The 13,255-nt window shown below is 38.4% G+C and overlaps 1 protein-coding gene across 2 annotated transcripts in view; it reads right to left on the minus strand.

Moving 5' to 3' along the window:
* Nucleotides 1–13,255, minus strand: part of sipa1l1 (signal-induced proliferation-associated 1 like 1) — an 89,816-nt gene that overhangs the window by 47,771 nt on the left and 28,790 nt on the right. The window contains exon 2 of one of the 2 annotated variants that reach the window (XM_005731164.1): nucleotides 8,536–8,604. The exons of the other annotated variant lie outside the window; for it this stretch is intronic. The gene's annotated coding sequence lies outside the window, so the exon portion shown is untranslated. The remainder of the gene's footprint in view (nucleotides 1–8,535; nucleotides 8,605–13,255) is intronic. 2 annotated transcript variants of the gene reach the window in all.

Below are 13,255 nucleotides of genomic sequence, written 5' to 3' on the forward strand. Positions count from 1 at the left end.
TTCTAATTCTGTTGTTTTCATTCAAATTCCATTGTTTTGATTCAAATTCTGTTCTGTACATTCTAATTCCATTGTTTTCATAGGTGAGAAATGGCAGGCATAAAAATACATATACCAGCAAATATGAATGAAGACCCAAAAATATTCTAATTCACATCAAAATTCTCAATCTCAAAGTAAAAGCTTTAAAAAGCTCGTGCTTCTCCAACAGGGACTGGAACTGTTCAAAGTGATCAACAATAGCTTACCAATTAAGATGATTAATTATGGTGCAGCTACAACAACCTGAATCTAGCAACAGTTGCGAGGATTTTTAAGACTTTAACACAGACTGCATTTTTCTCACCCAAAATCTTTGAGTAAACCTCCAAAATGCTTATTTGGTGTTGGAGAAACAACCATTAAATAAAGCAGCAGACTGGGTTTGTTGTGCACCAAATGTGCTATTATATGCCAACTGCAACTAGGATAAAATGCCACTTTACCCATGATCAGGTTTATTAGACTTTACACAAACAACCTAGTGTTGGTGAAAAACAGCATTTTGAAAATTAAGACAGTCAAAGCACATGCAGTGTAAAACTCACAATGGGAGAGCCAACAGCAGTGGTTAATGAAATTTAAATGGAAAATTGCACTGGAAGACAACCAATTAACAGGAAAGAGAGGCTACACATGATATCTTTGTTGTAATAACTTGACATCAGTAAGAATTTATTAGCTTGCTGTAACAATAGCGGGAAGCTTTTAGTCTTACTGCATGAAAATCAGAGAGCATGCAACATCCAAGCTACGAGTTACAAAAACTGGTGGAGGAATAGCCTAGAACAACTTCAGATAGGGTTATCATGTTTTCCTTCTTGAGATTTATCTTTTTGAGAGAAATTATATACATTTTCAACAAAGCCTACATATAGACATAAGCATACACTTTTCCAAAACACCATATAATACCACAAACATCAGCTTCTCCATGGACACAGTCATACTCTTTCTTACAAGCAGTTTTTCATACACAATCAAAATTTAAGTATAATTTGAGTAATAGTATAAGTGCAGAGGACAAAGTCGGACTAATTTAGTCTAAGCTTGTACAAATTACATTTGGCACCCAATATGATCTGTATAATCAAAGCCTTTTGATTCATTTGTTCAGCAAAGTAGAAATGTGTGTTTGTACTCTACATAACAAATTTAATACTACATACCGTTGCTAAATGCTTACAAGTAACCAGTGATGGGAAACCCAAATATTATTCTTTTTTTCTATTCATAAAGCTACTTTCAGCTGTTCCATTATTCACAAGGTTCTGTTATTCACAGCACTTTTTGATTTGGCTGTTTTTATGTCGGATGCCATTCCTGATAAATGAAAGGAATTTGTGTCTCCTCCAGATATTCAACCGTGGATCTTTTGCTTGTTAAGTGAATACCTAACCCACTACACCAAGGAGTAACTAAAGTTTTTACATTTATGTATTCACTTATTATAAAGACAAAATAAAAGAGATTATAACTATGGTAGCACAACTTCTTAATTGTCACTGCACACTTTGAAAAGTTCCTTTTAGATGTAGTTCTCGTTTGTGAGATTTTTAGACTAGTCAAGAATGATCAGTCCTACAAAGTTTAAAAAAAAAAAAAAAAAGGGATTGTACGGATAGCTGCTTCTGCCTTGTAATGAGATGGGGATAATGCAGAGTGCAATGAATATACAGTAAGGAAACCCTACTCCTTCCTGTTGCTTTCAGACCCAGGGCTATGCCAGCTTGTGCTTTTGCCAAGGAAGCAGTCTCATATTCCAACAGGAAACACATCTCAGCCTCTTCCTGCTTACCCAGAGGAAGTGGCAGGTCAGATGGGGAATGGATGAGACATTTATTCTCATGACTAAAGTCCAGAGTGTTAATTTCCAAGAAAAAAAAAAAATATTTAGCAACATACAAACTATTGTATTAATAACAAAGTTGATTATGCTACCACGTCTTCTGCTTTTGATAACATAAGTATTCTTCGATTCCAAATTTCCCCCATTTTAAATAAAATATTTTTAACTGTGTCTTCATTCTTCATCTACTCTGCCCTTTTAGTTTTGCTCTTATTTTAATGGCATTTGAAACAATATACAAAAGCCACCAAACCCAGGTATGCTACAAAAATTCAAGCTTTAACAGTATAAAAAAAAATTTTTTTTTAACCTAAATAAGTATGCATAACTACATTTTTGCTTCTAGAAAGTACCACCTGATCATGTGTAGTCAGCCCAAACAAGCAATCCACCTATGTCAATAAATGAACTTAAATACGCTCACCAGCCACTTGTTAGGTACACGTGTTCAACTGCTCATTAAAACAAGTAATGAGCCGGTTGCATGGCAGAAATCCATGGCAATTCTCTGGGTGAAAATGCCTCATTAATGACAGAGAACACAGGAGCCTTCGAGCTCATAGGACGGCAGCAGGAGCTCAAATAACCAGTCGTTGCAACAAAAGTGCGCAGAAGAGCATCTCCAAACACACAACACACTGAACCTTGAAGCAGATGGTTTAGAGCAGCAGATTGACGCTGGCTGCCCAGCTGCCAGACAAAAACATCAAACTGATGTTATAATTCACTTAGGCTCACTAAAATTGGACCAAAGAATAAAAAATTAAAACAAAAATAGGAAAAATGTCTCTCTATTTCTGCTGCAGCATTTAGATTTTAGGGCTCAGACTCCAGTGTATATACACAAAAAAAAAAAAAAAAAAAAGCATGGCTCACCCCTTCCTTGTACAATGGCTGACACTGGTGGCAGTGCTGTAATTATATGAGGAATATCTCCTTGGCACATTTAGGTTACCTTAATGCAAACCTAGCACTGTTTAAACACCAGAGTCTAGTATTGATGGTGACCACGTCCATAGGTCATCAAGGGATGCTTCCAGCGGGATAACACAGCATGTCACAAAGCTCATAACAGATAACTATTTCACAACTATGGGAAATTCTGAATCACCAGTTAACCTACACCCGTTAACTGGATGTCCTTTGATTGTGGGAGGAAGCCGGATTAAACCGAGATAACCCAGGACCTTCTTGCTGTGAGGCAACAGTGTTAACCACCATCCCACTGCTTCCCAGTCAGACACAGGAAGCTTACAGATCATTTCTAATTGGTTACTTGAACACAACAATGAATTCACTGTACTCAAGTGGTCACAGTCACCAGCTCTCAATCCAATAGAGCAGTGGTCCCCAACCTTTTTTGTGCCACGGACCGGTTTAATGTCAGACAATATTTTCACAGGCCGCCCTTTAAGGTGTCGCAGATAAACAACATAAAGTGATACAACTAAGAAAGAAACTGTGGCATTTTGTAAATATAATAATAAATGTGAATTCCTGAAATGCGCCAACAACACTAAGAGTGACATCCTCCTCTCTGCCCCTTAATGCGCTCTGGTCGCTATGGTAACACATAAATATTTCTTTCAAAGTAAGATACATTACTACAACATGGGAAAAGCCCAGGGAAACTGAGTAAATGATTAAAAACCTTGAAAGCTATAAATTTCACAACCGAGGTTCAACTCTCGCGGCCTGATACTTCATGGACCAGTACCAGTCTGTGGCCTGGGGGTTGGAGACCGCTGCAATAGAGCACCTTTGGGATGTGCTGTAGACACAGGTATCACCTTAATGATGCAATTCTCCCACTGCATTGAAAAAAAGATGGAGATCTGGTGAACGTGGAAGTCACTTAAAGTGAACTCACTATCATGTTCCAGAAACCAGCCTGAGCTTACTTGAGATTTGTGACCAGGCATGGTGTCCTGCTGTAGCAGCCATTAGAAGATGTTACGCACACATACTGTACACTCTCCAACAAAACTCAGAGGGGCTATGGTGTTTAAATGGTTCAAACTGTGCCAAAAAAATATCCACTGCATCATTACACCACCACCCGCAGTCCAAATTGCTGAGATTCGATAGATCCGTGCTTTTATGTTGTTTACATCAAGTCTTATGGGCTACTTCTATTCTTTCATTGTACTTTTCTTCACTTTTGAGCAGTTTGCAAAGACACGTACATTAGCACAAACATAGCTCCTTTCCCTTCTTTTAATGAGACATAACAGCCATTATTCTGATGCATTTTCAGTTGAGTCTTTACATGAAAACTCTTAAAACATTAAAGCACTCTTTGCAAACAGCCATTAAATGACCAAAATATAAGTCCATGTTATCACAGACATATCATTATACGCAAGTTACTGGAGGCCCTTTTTAAATTTTATTTCACCAACACAAAACATGCTTTTACCATAAGAAAAATGGCTAAACGCACACTCAGTTAAACTGTAATTCACCACAAAGCTTGGCCAACATACCGGTCGTGTCCTTGTAATTAGCCACAACCGCTCTGTCAGTGGCTGCCATGTTACTTTTTATGCAAGTTACTGAACTTCACCTTTTAACCTTTTCTACATCTCTTCATCTGCATATACATTGTGAGCTATCGCTGAATGATGCTAGTTCAAAGGCAGCTGATCAGTACAAATTAGGGATGCACCAATCAGCTGTTGGTGCAATCCTTACTCAAAATACCTCCGTGAGGAATAAAAATGATTAATTTAGCAATGGTATTGATCTGTACTTGGTATCAGCAGAAACCATTCTTTCCTATTTTGACATTTGGCTTAAACCTCAGCAGATCCTCTTGGCCGTGTCTATACACCTAAAGTTTCTGCCATGTGATTAGATAGTTCCTTTAACAAGCAGCTGAACCAGTGTAACTAATAACGTGACCAGAGAGTGTTCACTTTTAAAAGCTGCCTCTTTCTGTAAGTGGCACAGTCATTAACGTAAGGTAGCAAAGGTGGTGGTGGACTGTGTAACAACTGATTCCCCAGGATTCAGCTATATTGCTATAATTGACACTGGACAGCAATGTCCCATGGTTACTCTGAAACCATTGTCAAAACCTACACACTTCTAAGATGCCCTGTGGCAGTAAAGAATAAATTGCAGCATTTGTACTGGGGCTGCTGCTGACAGGTAGGCAGAGGTTTTTGCCCAATTATAGGAGAAAAGGGATGAAGCAGGATAAGGCGGGCCACTAGAATAGACCTAATGAGGACGTGGTATGATTGCTGTGGGACTCATTCGTGCCCACAGCAGGCGTATTCGATTGGTACAGAATGGCCAGAATGAAGTGGCAGAGAGAGCGACAGAGATAGATATGGAGAGATAATAGAAGTGAGAAGGACTGATTCCTCACTCAATGTGAGAGTATGTGGGAGGAGATGAGATGCTGAGACTGAAAGTGGGAAAGAAATGGATGCTGAAAGTAAGTGAGTAAGTCAGTCCATCAAGTCAACTATGCTTTCACTCTCTCTTCTTTCCATCCATCCATGGCTGCCTCCATCCTCCAATCATACATACAAACACTGCAAGCACAGGCGGTGCTGCTACAACCATCCAGAAAGATGTATGCCATCAAATCAGTTCAACTTCATGCAAAGATGTTCAAGGTTGTAAAACAACCACTGACATGTGTCAACACTATGGGGCATTTGCCTGCAGCGGAACAAAACCTGGAAAACCTGGGCAAACAGGAAGTGAAGGAAGTGCTTTTTCAAAAAGAGTTGATATCCATTCAGGCGAGAAGTGTTTAAATAGATTCTGCAAACTTAGCAAACCACTGTATAGGAGTGACTATAGATGTAGCTACTATAGTAGACATGGATGCTTGGCCATGTAGGGCTAATACATCAATTCTGTTTGGTTACAATGAAAATGTGAGTGAAGTGCAGACTTTCAAATTGTAGCTCAAGGGTTTTTTTGTTTTGTTTTTTTAATTTGCCTTGACTGTTTAAGAGCTCTTAGCACAGAGGTTCATCTGAGGAAAAACTACAAAAATGTGTATTTGTCTGACAAATTATAAATCTGGAGCCATGAACCTTTGGACAGTTTATGAGTTTGTCCTTAAAAGCATTTAGGCTGCTGCAAAAAGTAAAACTCCCCTCCCTCTTTAGGGACATATTACTATTTATGGCAATTAGCTTCAGTTACTGTGACTCATTGCCATCTAAACAGACAGTCACTGCATGGTACTGATTTCCTCTTATCACTAGACACACTCAAGTGCAACTTCTTCAACTAACTTCTTCAGCCTAAACTGACTAAGCAGAAAATAGATGTACATTCTTCGGCACCAACCACCTTCATTATATACTTCCTGTAACCACTGATGAGATTTGTGCAATAAAGAGGAAAATTTCTGGACTATTCTTCATACAAAACCTTTTGTATTGATAACCCCTCTTCAAGTCGGCATCTTGCTTGGCTGGGATATCAATCAGACCACAAGACTCAAGTTGTCCATTCCACGCCATTCTTCTCTTAACCATTTAGTTGTTTATTTATGTACTATGGACGTTTTTCCTTATTGCTTTATGAAATGTCTCCTAATCATTCCCCAGGATTTATTGATAACTTTTCACCTTTTGAAATTCTTTTTGATAACTTTATGTCCAGGCCCAGACAGTGATGCTGCCTCCACCGTACTTTGAATTAGTGCGTTTTCTCCCTCCAAACTGCAGATTTATGTATGTGTGTGTGTTTAACTCATTACTCCACCGAGGAGATTTTCTCTTTGTTTATTTTTTTTTACTTTAAACATGCCACAAGGCGTTTTTTGGAGTGTGGTGGTTTCCTTTATGGTGGTGTTTCATTAACACCATTCTTATTCAGTGTTTTTCTTATAGTGAGGATGTGAGCAAAGATTATAGCAAGTTGTATAGATTTCTGCAGGTGTTTTGCTGTTACTCATGGGTTCTTTTTCACCTCTTTCAATATTGCACATTGTGCTTTTGGTGTGATCATTGTAAGACGCCTACTCCCAGAAAGAGCAGCAACAGTCCAACGTTTCCTCCATTTGAATATAATTGATCTTGTGGAATGATAAACATCCAAGGGTTTTGTATGCTTTTTGAGTAAAATGCTTCTACTAAAAGGTCCTGTAAAGGTTGTTTAGATCGGGGCATGGTTCACAGCAATCACTCATTCTTGAGGAAACCAGACCTTGTTAGTAATCACACTTTGTATAACTTACTTATAGTGAGGGGCTCCCTCTACAATTCACACTTCTGAACCTCTCAATTGAAACACCCACTCCTAGGAGGTTTTGGTTTTGGTGAAGCTGTTAGCACAGAGGTTCACTTTGATTTTCCTGAACTTTAAATGATAACTCTGTGTGTTCACTAAAACTCAAGATCGTATTTGCATGTTATTAGTTTTTCCAGATTGTGTTAGTCTATAATTAAGACGGAAATTAAGCTCAGACCACATTTTAGAAGAAGTCAAAGAAACTATAATCATAGTGTAAGCCTGAAAACGCCATTTGCAATTTAGTGGTTTATTATTAGGAGTCCCATACACTCAGCTTTTCTTTATATTTGTTCTGCAAGAGAACACTCATGCAAATCTATCTTATGAGAATTTTCCCAAATATTTCATGCAAATTTGTATTCGCTTCTTTTTTAAGGCTTGTGGACTTCCAGGATTCTAAATTACAAGATAAACAGACTTTACCAACCACCTGTGTTACTTTTGAGTCCAAATAGATTTTCATTAAAATTCTTACGCACATCATTTTTTTTCCGTTTTCTGTTTTATCTCTCTCTCTATCCCATTATATTAATTTCCTTCGCTCTTTATTATAATTTCCATTTCTCTTCCCTGGTGTTTTTCCTTTCACCATATCTCATTCTTTTCTCCCCCTCATTCTTGTGTGACTGTAGTAGTGTCTGTGTGTCTGTGTGTGTGTGGGAGTAGAGGAGAGCAGCTATGCTGGCTGGGGGAGGAGGTGAGAGAGAAAGAAAAAGAAGCGAGAGAGGGATAGAAATACACAGAGAGGGAAGCAAAGCATTTACTGGAACAAAACATGCTGTTTCAAACTCATAGATAAGGGCCGCCTACTCGCTAGTTCTTATTTCAGAGCAGTTTACGCCTTATTTTTACAATCTATTCTATTTATTTATTTATTATGCATTTTTTAGTAATATTATGAATACCTTAGACAACCAAGATATTTTCTGGCATTTTTTACTCAACTGAATTACTTTAGAGTTGCTAGACCTACCATCTGTCCAGTGTCCATAAAGTTTAACTCCATATTTCAAGTAGGTGGCAGGAGGAAGACTACATCTGAAAGCCGATTAGAAGTGAAGGGCACACGGAAGAGTTTGATTGTTTCTAAGGATGCTAGTTTTTATATTATTACAATTGTAATACATATAAACACTCTGGTACTTTGACAGCCTGTTGCTAGAATCTTTATGGTAGCCACATATCTAATATCTAATAAAACCAGCTCTTCTTATAAGAAGATCAAGCACAGAAACATTTACTTTGAGAAGTTCTGAGTTATTTTTGGTGATAAAAAGCAACACAAAAGAGCATTAACACTGATACCATCTGCATCAACATCTATGATGAATGTAACCCAACAGACCCTGAAAATCCAGCTGAGCAAGTTGGATACTCACTGTTGATCCCGGTATCTCGTCAACACCAGTGAAGTGCAGATGACACAGCCTGAAAGCTGTACAGATAACCTAAAATAGAAGATGATAATTTGCGCATGAGGAATAGCGTACACAGTGAGGTCAAATAAAAATAACAGAAATGCAACACCTGTAGAGAAAAGAGTGCTTCTATGAAAGACTAGCTTAATGAGAGACCAATCAGGAAAATATTACAAATTTTTGACCCAAGTAGTAAATACCCATCTATGAATTTTGCATATTTAGACACCATTATCTACAATAATAACATACAATTGCAATATATCTAAATATTAACATGAATATTTGATTTTACAGGACTTACAGTGCCTCTTAGATTCACCACAACTGAACCTGTTAAATCACTGAAAAGCCAGAATTTAAGTTTGTTTTTTTACCTCGCACCCTACAGACTAGCTTTTACTTGAAAACCAAACCGCATTACTGATTAACCAATTAATAAATAAAGCAACAAATTAAAAATAATTAAATAAAAAGGTATAGTCCTTTTCAGTGACACACAGACACACACACACACACACACACACACACACACACACACACACACACACACACACAAAAAATTGCTTAGCTCATTATATTCAGCTAAAAGCCTCTGGGAGAGAAAAAAATGAAAGTGCTAATTTAATGGAGTATCTCAAAATGCTTGTGGTAATTCCAGTTCAAGGACCATCACACACAAACTAACAAGACTGCAAAAATCATCAGGCCTGTAATGAAGGGCAAATCTTAATTGACACACAGTCTAATGAATGACATCCATTAGGATAGTTACAAAAATAATATGTAAGGTTTTGTGGCTTACTGAAATTCCAAAACAGGCTTCAAACAAAGATGCAAAATTGTACAGTTGGGGATAAGGGCTCACAAAAGTACAGCGTCCACTGTAATCACAGGTCAAACCAGTCATCTAGGAGTTGTTTTTAAACACACACATCCCAGCATGCACGTATTTCATTTCCTCCCTATGGAGGCTGGTTGGATTTCCTGGAGAACCGATGCAGTTGCATCCGCCAACTCTGCACACTGCAGAAACGCTTGTTATAACTTCCATCTGTGTGGTCGTGGGAATTCATTTGATTTGATGTTAGTTGTGATGAGCGCTGATCAATACCAACTTTAACCATCTGTTTCCCAGCTTAAATAAACAATTAGGTCAGACCTAAACTCATGGCACCAGGGTTTGAGAAGCTGACAAACTTGGTTAATTGATAAGTGAAGGATCCCAGAAATGCACTGTCCCAAAAATTTACACTGCACTAATGAATAAAGGGATTCTTTATTTTTATTTTCTTCCCTCAGCTACAGTTAACCCAATTTACCTCACACTTGATATATAGCTGGGGTTGATGTCAGGCCTTCAGGGAGTAAATTGTGGCAAGTCTCACAACCTCACACCAAGTTTATCAATTGTTATCATCCAAAAAAGGAACTGTCAGCAGTATCAGCCATCTCGTGCTTATTTCTATTAAATATACATTAAATTAATTTAAGTTAACTCTGTATTTTTCACCTGATTGTCTGGCCTCCACCTGCAGTGGCTCCTTGTCCTACAGTTTGAAGGCCACTGCACAGCAGAAAGCTAATACAAGGCGAGTTTCTGTTTAATTGGCAGTGATCTGACCTGCTGTTTAGGCATTATGTGTTTACTAGAAACAACATATACATTCATAAAGTTTTTACTTATCCTTCTAGACACCAACTATCAAACGAGCCAATACTATGTGTATATTAGACTTTACACAGTTGATCAGTAAATTGCTGCTTAAAGGGAAAAAAAAGACCTATCCCTATTTCTCTGCATGGGTCAAACACTAGAAAGGACTACATTTATATCTAATAGATTCATCAGTGTTACATCACTATATTGTGCAACTGTGCCACAGAAGTCAATCTGTGTGCTCTCTTTAGTCACTATCAGCTGTTCCGCTTTTTTAATCACAGCAGTGGTTATGTTAAAGGAAGCATGCAATCCGCCCACTGCGAGCAGACACGTGCTGACTGACATTGTAGTAACAGAACAGACTAAATTCCAAGAACTTTACACTTTACAGAACAGGATCTACTGGCTACCCTCAACTGCCACCATATTTTCAATCTTGTGGAAGAGCTGGGTAGCAATTCAGCAGTTTAACCATTTTCCACAGGTTGCACTCTTTTAATCACTTACTGTCATTTACTAAGCCTAAACAGTAGTGCTAGTAGCACAGAAAGATGAACAGGGTTCAAAATCCAACACGTAATAATACGTATCCTTCATGGCACTGCCCGTTTCCCCTTATGGTTAATTTTTGAGAACACTTGAAACCCATCAACCCATAAACATACAGGAGGCGGCAGGCAGAAAACCACATCAATTCACTTTCCTGTTCCCCATGTTTAAAAAAAAAAAAAAAAAAAAAAAAAAAAAAAACAACGTAATTGTTCTACTCCGATCCTCATCTCCAAACCTGGTTACGGTCTCCAAACTCTCTTCCATCCTCTGATGCAAAATAGTTTGGAGCAGCAGTCATCTTTATTGCCATCTCACTATACCCCAGGCTATTAGTACAGACTGCTGACCTGGACCTTGGACCTCTCCATAGTCTGTTTCTGCAGGCTGGCATTCAGCCTAATGAGGCTTGCTAATGGTCCCCTCATGTCAGTCTGAGGAAAGCCTTCTACTCTATGCAAACTGGAACACATGTTCACACACTCACTCCTTCCAGCACTTTCCACAGTTGCCTAGTTGATAATAAAAAAACAAAGATGACCAATGTATGACTCAACTAAACGCCAAATCGCTGCCCATCATCGGTCATACTGTATCACACAAACTCTACTTATCTGTCCTTGCTTTATGACCTTTCTTTAGCCCCACTGCACAACTCCTTTTAGGACTATCTGCACCTGGTCAATGCGATGTGGGGAATTTCAAACTCGGGAAGCACAGAAAGGAAAAGAAAATGCTTCCCATAACTTATCCATTATCAAAACAGCTGCTTTTTGTGCTGATTTTCAGTCTGGGAAAAATTACACAGGACTCTGAGTAATGCTTAGAAAATGAATGGCAGGTTACACATTTCCACATTTAAAACATTCAGGGGAAATGAGATGTACAGCAACTAGACAACATTTTGCTGTGCCTGCCACTAAGTCCGATTGGCTTCACAAGGCCACACTTTCAGAGAAACTTGTCCATTAGCCACGCTCTGTTAACACTTGCTAGTTAATGATTATGAGCCCCGCTGAAACACATTTTAAAACATGTGGTCATTAACTATGGACACGCATGACACATGCAAGTTAAATAAAACATCAAAGAGTCCAGCATTGATAAGTTTGTCCCAGAGCTGCTAAGAAAATTCAAAATATCATCTTTTACTCTTTGGAATGATGAGAGCTCCAAAAGCACCTGTAAAATCCGTTAAGTTTATGCAGGCAAGTACAGTGAGCCGTAGCTAAGACCAATGCTTTGACAGACTGAAGACTGTCACGGCAGATAAAAGATTCTCTAAAAGCAGCTGAGTGCTGTGAGAGTGACAAGTTAGGTAGGAGAAATCAGAAGTGCTTTTAAAAAAAAAAAAAAAAAGCAGCCAGACAGACTGCAGAAATGTCTGGGAGACATGAGTTTTAGAGAGCAGTAAAAAGAGGTGATTTGAAGCTAAAAACAAGATTAAAAGGAAAGGTCCGGACTGGCAGACCAGTTCAAGGTCATGTCTTAAGCCAAAGCCACAAGCTACGCAAGATGCTTTGACCCCCTGGTTCTAAGCAGTAGGCAAATAAAAATGTCAGTTTTTAGATGTAGCTGCAACTATTAAATACATTTCCACCCATCAGCTTTACATCAGCCTGGGATTTAAAGATTATGCCTGCCTAGTTAAGTAAAGTATCAACGTCGAATTCAATCTGCAAAACATCTGAATTAAACTTTCAACAGCCAACTCTAGATTTCTGTAAGATAACGTATTCTTATTTTACCATAGAGGGAATCTGTTAGCTTTGGCTAGAAAACACAATCCAACATGACAACAAAAAAGCCCGTGATTAAGTGGAATGTGTCCTTTGGCTAGATTTTTTTTTTTCTTTAGGAGGCACCTTCATAATACAAATCATACTTTGGAACACTGGATTCAGACAGACCCTAAGCTCAAGTTGCAGGTCGTAAAACAGACAGCGTCCAGATGTCTGGCAGAGGGTATGCAGCAGAGGATTTAGGTAGTTCCCTTCCAAGTCAGCTACTGGTGGTCATAGCTGACAACCAAATGCTTGCCAAGTAGTTCAGTGCAGTAATTCTTGTGTGTATTTGGCACACATTTATTGTTTCATTAACCAACTATAAATTCTTTCTATAAATCCATCTTTAAATTTAACTAGATATGATGAGATTTTTGTGAAACGCTCTTTTCATTCTGAATTTTACCACAACGCTTGCAGCCAGGGTGACCTGCGGCTTATTATAACATTATGACAGAAGCTTCTTCAACTGAGAAGAAACAACAAATGGCAGGTAAGATGAGAGTCCGGAAACATCACAGTGATACTGTTGTGGTGTAAATCATGAATGCTTAAAGCCTGAGCCTGTTGCAGTACAGACAAGATGGGGAAATAATGAACCTGACAGCTGGCATTTTGCAGTCTTTTGCAATGAATTCAATTGATACAAATTAGGCTTTACCAAAATATGCTCACCAAAAAAAAA

The sequence above is a fragment of the Pundamilia nyererei genome, unplaced genomic scaffold (assembly GCF_000239375.1).
Source record: "Pundamilia nyererei isolate P.nyererei 1_Seehausen unplaced genomic scaffold, PunNye1.0 scaffold00041, whole genome shotgun sequence".
Classification (NCBI taxonomy): Eukaryota; Metazoa; Chordata; class Actinopteri; order Cichliformes; family Cichlidae; genus Pundamilia; species Pundamilia nyererei.